This window comes from Triticum dicoccoides, chromosome 3A (assembly GCF_002162155.2).
Source record: "Triticum dicoccoides isolate Atlit2015 ecotype Zavitan chromosome 3A, WEW_v2.0, whole genome shotgun sequence".
NCBI classification, from domain to species: Eukaryota; Viridiplantae; Streptophyta; class Magnoliopsida; order Poales; family Poaceae; genus Triticum; species Triticum dicoccoides.
The window spans coordinates 686533820-686543519 of record NC_041384.1 but is presented as its reverse complement, the minus strand read 5'-3'; the positions used below and the strand labels follow the sequence as shown (position 1 = coordinate 686543519).

The following is a 9700-nucleotide window of genomic DNA, read 5'->3' as shown; positions in this document are numbered from 1 at the left end:
TTGTCGATACAACACCGCCATCAAGGAGGAGGCATGCGCCGCCCGTGACGCCTACTATCCAAGAAGACAGATCTGATGTCTCCTGAGCCTTTGTAGCATTGTAACATATAGTTGAATATCGTGCAAAACTACAAAACAAAATATGATGATCGTTGTTGGGCATGCACAACTGATATGTCATCGTGTCTATTATTAATTCTTGAAGCAACCAATTAATGTATTTAACTTTCTTTAAAAAATTAAGACTTGCTGGAAAAAATATATGAACCACTCACTAATGCAATTTGTTGCAAAGCCATCTTTAATGAAATACAATTTGCCATATTTTCTAAAGAAGGGAAATTATTCCGCTTAAACCGCATCATGGATGTAAACTCCCCCTACCTCCCTCTCTCTCCCTCTCCCTCTCTCACACACATGACGAAGCACACATGGAGGCCATGTCCCTTCCAAGGGATGGAAGCAGCGAGTGCCTAGGCCGTGGCGCAAAGCACATTGCCCATGGTGTACACAGTGGAGAATCCAAACAAGCCTAACCAAATAAGCAAAAATGGAAGAACAAAAAAGTTGATGTCTAGAAAGGAAAATATTATACTTTTGAGGTTTTATTGTGCTCGTGGAGGTCATATCACTTTCAAGGGATGGCAGCAGCGAGCGCCAAGCCATGGTGAAGAGCACATCGCCCATGGTGGTGTACACTGTGGAGAATCCAAACAAGCCCAACCAAATAAGTATGGAGGAACAACAAACAATGAGAACTTGAAAGGCAAATCTTCTACTTCTTGGGTTTTTATTGCTAATACATGACCAGCAGAGGAAAGCCAAACCAAATGAAGAAAGAGGTATGCTGAATAAAGGACCATTTATATTAACATACATTGTGAGCCTAACACCGTACCATCCAATAAAATTGCAGGAAGCATGCCCTTGCATATCTCAACTAATTCATAAGCAATTTCCACCATGAATTAAAGCAAACAGTAAAATATATCCTGCTACTTGGTTTAATTTGCCATGTTCCTCTGTTGCAAAATAAACTCTAACCAGCCTATAGTCAACTTATCTTTAATATCCCAGTATTCCTTCAAATAGAGTAATTGTACATATGAAAAAAATCTGCATCAAACGCCAAGCATGCTTGCTTAGAAGGGTAGTTGCTAGAGTCCAAAATCAAGTCTGATTGGTCACATATATGTATCATTTCATCAATCTTACTGTTGTTGCTACTCTTCCTTCATCTCTGCTCAATTAAAGCAAAGAATGAAAATTACATGGCCAAACACTTGACCAACTGGAACCCTTTATGCAAACAAGCGTTACAAAGTGGCCATAATTATTGGAAGAGGAAACTTCTCTTCACAAAGATGAAATTTGAAATCAAGGTCATGATTGGCATCTAACCGATATTTAGTGATATTCCTATTTGAGTGCATTGTATGCTCTCGTAAAAGGCACTACAGTTTTCCAAGCCCGCACCAAGTTGTGTTGAATAAAATGATCGGCCAACTGGGTAACACATGAATACAGGAAAGCATTTTGGCAATCAACAAAAACAATAATACAGAAAGAGATTGGTGAGAACATATATAACCTTCCAGTGTACATTCACATAGAACAGTGTTAAATGCTTGATAGAATTCTTCACTATTGATTCCTCCATACAAAATTGCATCCAATTATACCATGACCAGAAATATTCTCTCATGACTTAGACAGAGTAGCAACATCGGCAAACAAGATTAATTAAATCGGATTATTGATATGCCAAGAATATTGTACCTCTATGTGAGGCTTGCCCGGCACCAAGATTATCTTCATGTTCATGTAGTGTTAGTTAATATTTGCCAAACCTGGAGCACACCGCCTAAAAACATGATGGCACATTTAAGGTTTTTAATCCTCAATGTCAATCAACTAAAACAAAACTTTTCATACCTAGCGCATGCTCACATAACTTCATACGAATGCCCACATAACCAACATACCTTGTGAAACCTTTACATTAGTACATGAGCAGAAGAAATGTGTAAGACAGATCAAAAACTGTACCTTGTCTTAGGTGAGAGGGGACAGTCCCTTGAACTCTTAGCACGAAGGCACTGCGTTGGACGGGGTGAGGTGGGGAGGGGAGCCACGTGGTGGCCGAAATGAGGTTGGATGGGGTCGAAGTTCACCAGGCTGCTCGGCCTAAACGTCAAAGAGCAGCCCCAGTGCATGTAGCTCCCGCTTGCACAGGGTCTGGGGAAGGGTCCGACCACTTTGGGTCTATTGTACGCAGCCTTTCCCTACATTTCTGTAAGAGGCTGTTTCCAGGACTTGAACCCGTGACCTCATGGTCACAAGGCAGCAGCTTTACCACTGCGCCAAGGCTCCCCTTCCTCGGCCTAAACGTCAAGCAGTATGAAAAAACGTGGATTTCTCACCTTAGGTGTCCTTGAGGAGCTCGGTGGCTGGAGGATCTCCATTATTCAACTGTCTCTAAGCGCAACCGGGTTCGCCTCCCGATCACGGTCATATGTAGATTCAGATCGATCTCAAAACTTGTCAACATAAGTCGCAGCAGAAAGGACGGTACAACGCCATCGTACTTGAGGGCGTTGGGTCCTCGGTGTCCTCGGTCTTCTCGGCCATGGGCGATGCCGCCGGCAGGCACGGCGGTGGGCTCCTGCCTGCAACAGCCCTCGGCGAGGCGGAAATAGGGAGATTGTGACACAATTCAATAGGTATTTAAAATAGAGAAGCATTTCAGAGTAGCTAAAAAAAGTACCAATTGCTATTGTTAATAGATTGTTATACTGGTGATATTCCTGAACCAACCTATGATATTGTTATTATGTATCTTTTTTCATTCCAAAAAAGTTTAGGTGCTTGTTTTTGTTATGTCTTTGATATCTCCACAATGATGAGTTTATTTTTTTTTACAATATGACCAAAGCATTGTTGGAGTATGCATCATTTTATAATTGCACAAAAAGTATTGCATATATTAGAAGTTTGAATTAGAATTCTATCAAAGAACCTGGTAATAGATGAACATAAATTAGGATAAAATGGCAGTAATAATGTTCAGCAATAGTTGCAATTGAAAGAAGAAGAGGCAGATCGATAGTGTGCAGGTTTGCAGGTTTACCAATAACAATGTTCACCAATAACTATTATCACCAACAATAGCTGTTTTCTGTTCGTAATAGGAATGTTCAGGAAATTAGAAGTGCAAACTCACCTGCTAACACACACAAGTACACATGCACATATGCTCGCACATCAACTCTGCCTCTTTGGCGATACACTTCAGATTAACCATGCATCGTTTCTGTAGTCAGTGGTGCAGATACAACTAACGGATTAGTGATTACTGATTAAATCTAAGTCAACAAATAATGTTTAAAATGACCGATCGATCGAGATGACGAACATACCATAAGATCAGTGGCAGCGGCATACACACCGAAACATTCGCCTTTCCAGCTATGATGTCGTACGCACGCATCTTGATTTTGTTACTTAGTTCTATCTCACTGTGAGTCAATGTCAGTCAATTGTTGATTGTGCCTCTGGCCGCACTGAGCCATGAGCTTGGTCTCCATCTCGTGACACTTGAAATGAACAAACTAAATTATTCAGCAAATAACATAGGCAAGAATGAATTACTGTATGTATGTCTATCTGTCAGTCAAATCCCAGTTTAATTACCAAGTGGGCAAGAGGAATCAAGCGGCCATTCTCGTTCGTCCATGCGGATGGCGTCACGATCTGCTGCACATCGATGGATTCGGGAGGATTGCTGATGTAGTACCCGGAGAGGTACTTCCTGTAGAGGGGCATGTCTGACTCGACAAGCACATAGATGGGCAGCAGCCTCCACCATGGCACCATCTCCATCCCTTCTCCAAAAATTGTATCCCTCGCAATAACAATGAACGCATATGCATTAGTGAATGAAGATTTTTATATCAGATGATCCATCAGTATCATACTCGTAGTATATATGAACGGACATAGGAACCTGGATTTGATTAAAGCGCTCGCCTCACATGCTCCACCGGCCGCACATGGGAATCTGAGAATGCCGTGGCCTGGGGTTCCACAATGGCGGCGGCGGCGGTCTCGGAGTTCGCGGCGGCGGTTGGCGGAGTAGCAAGACGTTGGCGGCGTAGAGTTCCGCGATGGGTGCGGCGTACACGCCCTAGGAGATAGATCGAGGGTGTAGTTCTATCGAGAGAGGAGCCGCAGTCGTTCTGCGGGTTGGGAGGCGAAAAAACCAATGGGTGGTGGGAGTTAGAGACGACAGGAGAGAGGGAGGGACCGGGGGTATTGCGGTGGGTGGTGGTGGAGGCCTCACGCGTGCGTGCTCGGAGTTCGTAGGGGCGACGGCAACGGTGACCTGGAGGCGGCACTGAAGGATGAAGAGGGCGCGGGGAAGGACCAGACGGTGGAGGGCGCCGCCGCCGTCTGAAACCCTAATCAGGGGGGAGGAGGAGGAGTCGAGCAGGGGAGGAGGAATCACGCGGAGTCGGCGCCGCCGCCGCAGAAGATAGAGAGGAGAGGCGAGGAAGGGGCAGGAGCGAAGGGGGGAGGCGGGGGCGGCGGAGATCGGCGGAGGAGTTGGATCCTACGGATTTGTTATCTGTGGTTAACCGACGAAAATAAACCGTGGATTGAGGACGAAAAAAACCGTGGGAGGTGGGACTAAAAAAAATCTGGAAGCGAGACTACCAACTACTCCCTTAGAAGTAGAGATATGGATCGGATCAATGTAACGCTGATGCAGACGATCGATATGTTTGGGAACCGGTGGCCTGCCTTGGGAACTCCAGAGGTATGCTTATGGCTATGCCATTCATGCCGGCTTTGGTTTGTTGAAGCGAGTGACACGTTGTGTTGGTCCAAGATATGCATAGCTGTCGATTTTGATGTTTTGGTTGGATCGTGTGATTTGGCATGCACTGTGTAGTAAGAGTACCGTTGCATCTTTTTCTTGACCGGGCTCACGTACAACATCACAACTATACTGTTCGTCAGGAATATGCAACTTGATATTATTAGGAGGCCAAAACCATCATATATACATGTATAAGAGAATGCCAAGAAGCTAGAATACAAAAGGCCAAAGGCCATCAATAATATAACTCTAGCAGCCCCCTCAAACTCATGGTGGATCCACAACACCGAGTTTGGAGAGATGAAATTCATGCTGCGCTCTAGTCTGGGCCTTCGTGAAGAAATCTGCTAGCTGTAACTCGGAAGGCACATGCTGAAGACCAATAACATGATCCTGCACAGCAGCGCGCACAAAAAAGGCATCCACACCAATATGCTTGGTAAGCTCATGCTTCACCGGGTCCCGCGCAATACTGATAGCACCTGTACTGTCTGACAAGAGGGTGGTAGGTGTAGTAACAGAAACATCAAAATCCTCCAGTAACCATCGTAACCAAGTCACCTCTGTCGTCAGAAGAGCCATAGCTCGTAACTCGGCCTCTGCACTCGAACGAGAAACTGCAGCTTGTTTCTTCGTCTTCCAGGCAATAAGAGAACCACCAAGAAAAACACAGTAAGCGGAAAGTGAATGGCGGTCCGAAGGATCACTAGCCCATGTAGCATCTGAATAGGCCCGGAGCTGTAACGAGCTGGAACGGGAAAAAAGGACGACGAGAGATCGTGCCACGAAGATAGCGTAGAACACGAAGAAGGTGACTATAGTGAACAGAAGTGGGAGCAGAAACAAATTGACTCAGAATATGGACAGGATACGAGATATCCGGACGTGTGACAGCAAGATAGACAAGACTCCCAACAAGATGACGATAACGCGTCGGATCAGACAAGGGCTCGCCATCAGAAGCACGAAGGTGAAGATTGAGCTCCATAGGAGTCTCAACAGTGCGCTCATCACTAAGAGCCGCACGAGTAAGAAGATCTTGGATATACTTTTCTTGGGAAATATAAAAGCCATCAGAGGTGGATGAAACCTCAATCCCAAGAAAGTAACGAAGAGGACCAATATCAGACATAAGGAACTGCTCACTGAGGCGGGCCTTGACAAAGGCAACGTACTCAGAATCGTCGCCAGTGATGATCATGCCATCAACATATAGAAGAAGAAGAGTCCTACCACGAGCAGAAAGGTGGACAAACAATGCTGGATCATGAGCACTGGGCGAAAAACCAGCAGCAGTCACCACAGAAGCAAAGCGCTCAAACCAGGCACGGGGGGCTTGCTTAAGGCCATAAAGAGAGCGGCGAAGACGACAAACCATGTCATCAGGAACAGAATACCCAGGTGGCGGTTGCATATAAACCTCCTCGCGCAACTCACCATTTAAAAAGGCATTCTTCACATCAAGCTGAGACACGGACCAATGGCGAACAGAAGCCACGGCAAGAAGTGTACGGACAATGGTCATATGGGCCACATGAGCAAAAGTCTCATCGTAACCGCGACCATGTTGTTGCTGAAAGCCACGAGCAACAAGACGAGCTTTATAACGCTCAAGAGAACCATCAGAGCGAGTCTTTATCTTATAGACCCACTTACAAGTGATGGGACGAACACCGGGAGGAAGAGAAACCAGATCCCATGTGTCGGTGCGCTCAAGAGCAACAATCTCCTCTGCCATCGCAAACTGCCATTCAGGATGCACAATAGCATCTCGATAAGAAGCCGGCTCAAGAACGGTCAAAAGACCATAGCGAGAAGGAGAATATCGATCAGGGGGCGGACAAGGCCGAGAACGAAGACCATAAGTCGACTAAGAGAAGGAAGACGACACACCAGAAGTAGAGGGCACATCAGTGGACTCGTCCACAATACGTGGACGTCGAGTATAATGAAAAGGAAAGGAGGGAAGAGGTGGAATCACTGAAGATGGAGACGGGGAATGTATCGATGAAGGTGGAGAAGGGGAAGGTATCGGTGATGAACATGGAGAAGGTGAAGGTGTCGATGATGAAGGTGGGGAGTCATGTGATGAGGGAGGAGAAGAAACCGTAGGAGAGGACGGTGTCGAATCTACAACAGCAGGACGAGGAGTAGGAATACTAGGCACAGGGGGAGGTGTATCCGGAAATGTAAGAAAAGAGATATCCTCTACGGAAAAGGCCGAGGAGGATGGACGCGGGTAGAAGGGACGAGACTCATCAAAGGTCACATCCCGAGAAATACGCATCCGACGACCGACGGGATCCCAACACCGATAGCCCTTATGCTCATCACTGTATCCAAGAAAGACACACTCAACAGACTAAGCGGTCAGTTTGGTGCGTTCACGAGGGGCAAGCAAAACATAGCAAACGCAACCAAACAAGCGAAGCACCGAATAATCAGGAGAGCGACCAGAAAGATGCTCGAGAGGAATGCCACCCTGTAGAGCAGCAGATGGTTGAATGTTAATAAGATACGTGGAAGTGGTAATAGCCTCAGCCCAGAAGTGAGGCGGAAGAGAGGCGGTGATCATCATCGCGCGCGCCGTCTCAAGAAGGTGACGATGCTTGCGCTCAGCCACACCATTCTGAGCATGAGCACCAGGGCAAGAGAACTGAGGAAGAGTACGTTGCTCAGCAAGGAATCCTCGCAGCGCATGGGAGATATACTCACCAGCTGAATCTGTGCGAAAAACACGAATATGAGTGGGAAACTAGGTTTGAACCATGGCAGTTTTGTATATAGATAAGACCTCACTACGAGAAGACATGAAATAGATCCAAGTGTACCGTGAAAAATCATCTATAAAGATAATATAGTAGCGATGACCCCCTTTTGAAGCAAAGGGAGCTGGACCCCAAACATCAGAGTGAACAAGGTCAAAAGGGCGCTCAGACACCGACTCGCTGTGAGGATAGGGTAGCTGAATCTGCTTACCTAGCCTACAACCCAGACAATCCAACGAAGCGTTACCGGAGACAGACCCCAGAACACCGCGATGAACCAAAGACGAGAGACGAGAACCACATAAATGGCCAAGATGATGATGCCACTGCTGAAAAGAGCTGGTAGATGCAACAACAAGGGTTACGAGACTGGCAGCGGAGGCAGCGGAAGGAAGACGTAGCCAGTCAAGCTCCCAGAGACCATCAGAGCGTCGAGGGCCAGCACCAAGTAGAGCACCCGTGCGACGATCCTGGACAGAACATGAATCAAAGTCGAGGATGACCCTACAATTAGAATCAACAATCTGACCACCAGATATGAGCTGCATGGTAAGTCGAGGAACATGAGCGACAGAGGGAACATGAAATGAAGAAGTGCTAAGAGTGCCTCGACTAGCTACAGGGAGGGGAGTGCCATCATCCGTAAGAACACGAACATGAGACTCAACAGGTCGAACGGAGGTCAAAGTGGAAGAATCATAGGTCATATGAAAAGATGCTCCAGTATCAAGAATCCATGGGGATGTACCTGAAGGAGTAGAAGGTGGTTTCTTATTGCCAGAAGAGTCAGTCACGGAACCTGCAGATCTTGTCGGTGAAGAATCCCAAGTAGCAAGTAGAGACTGCAGCTGCGCAATCTCACGAGGAGACATGGACATGGCGGAAGGGGTCGAGGTAGAAACATCTGCCGATAATAAGCAGACTCCACCACCCGTGGAAGCCGCGTGTAGAGTCGACTGAGAGTAGCGAGTCGACGGAGAGCCGACCACTTGGAGAGCCGACATAGAGCGATCACCGTCATGCGCGGAAGCCGCGAGAGTCGATGTAGAGCGGTCACTGCGCGCGGAAGCCGCGAGAGGAGTCAACGTAGAGCGGCCACCACCGCGCGCGGAAGCCGCGGGAGAAGTCGGCGTAGAGAGACCACCATCGCGCGCGGAAGCCATGGGAGGAGTCGACGTAGAGTGACCACCACCGTGCGCAGAAGCCGCGGAAGGAGTCGGCGTAGAGCGACCGCCACCGCGCGTGGAAGCCGCGAGAGGAGTCGGCGTAGAGCGACCGCCACCGCGCGTGGAAGCCGCGGGAGGAGTCGGCTTCAAGCGACCACCACCACATGCGAGAGTCGCGAGAGAAGTCGACGTAGAGCAGGCACCATATCGTGCGAAGGCCACAAAGGAAGTCGATGAAGAGCGGCTACTGCCATCCGAGAAATTCGGAGTAACAGACAACAACGCCCGAGGAGGGGCACCGAGCAAAGATGGAAGCTGCCTTTGTGAGCTGACGACCGAAGGACAACCAGTGACTAAAGACAATGACACAGTACTCCTTTTTTTTAATGGAAAGAAATGGGCCAATTCTAATCAGCCAAGGGCCAAGCCAGCCTGCTTCACGGAAGGCCAAACCCCACACGGCGCAATTCAACCTCCGCGACAGTAGAACAACGCGATATGGCGGCGGCACACAGAAGGTAGCGGAAACGGCGGAGCTGGTGCGACGGTCGGCAAGAAGATCAACGACGACGGCGGAAGCTAGGGATCCGCGGCGGAGGCAGCCGGGTTGAAGGACGGAGGAGCACCGCGACCAAAGCTTGTAGAGGCGGATCCGCGCCGGACTTCAGCGGCCGGCCCGAAGAGCAAACGGCGGCCGGAGCTAGCAGGGCGGCGACAGGACGTGCCTCCGGTGGAGGAGCTGCGGCGCCAGGAGGGAGCAGCGATCAAGCGTACAGGCTGCCAGACCCAGCCTCTTCGAACTAGACCGGGAGGCGAGCCCTTCGTCGATCTGGACCAGCGAGGAGAGAAAATGACACAAGCAGGGGCCTGAGAAGGCAGCGCGC

General features: G+C 48.4%; 1 long non-coding RNA gene across 7 annotated transcripts in view; it reads right to left on the bottom strand.

The window, feature by feature from the left end:
- LOC119270209 overlaps positions 1-4575 on the bottom strand; it is a 6555-nt gene extending 1980 nt beyond the window's left edge. For 2 of the 7 annotated variants that reach the window (XR_005133981.1, XR_005133983.1), the window contains exons 1-6: positions 3694-4575; positions 3420-3596; positions 3224-3313; positions 2424-2669; positions 1780-2099; positions 596-698 (exon numbers count right to left, since the gene is read on the bottom strand). This is a non-coding gene — a long non-coding RNA (uncharacterized LOC119270209). The remainder of the gene's footprint in view (positions 1-595; positions 699-1779; positions 2100-2423; positions 2670-3223; positions 3314-3419; positions 3597-3693) is intronic. The other 5 variants (XR_005133982.1, XR_005133984.1, XR_005133986.1 and 2 more) reach the window with 4 other exon arrangements.
- Between the last annotated feature and the right edge of the window lie 5125 nt (positions 4576-9700).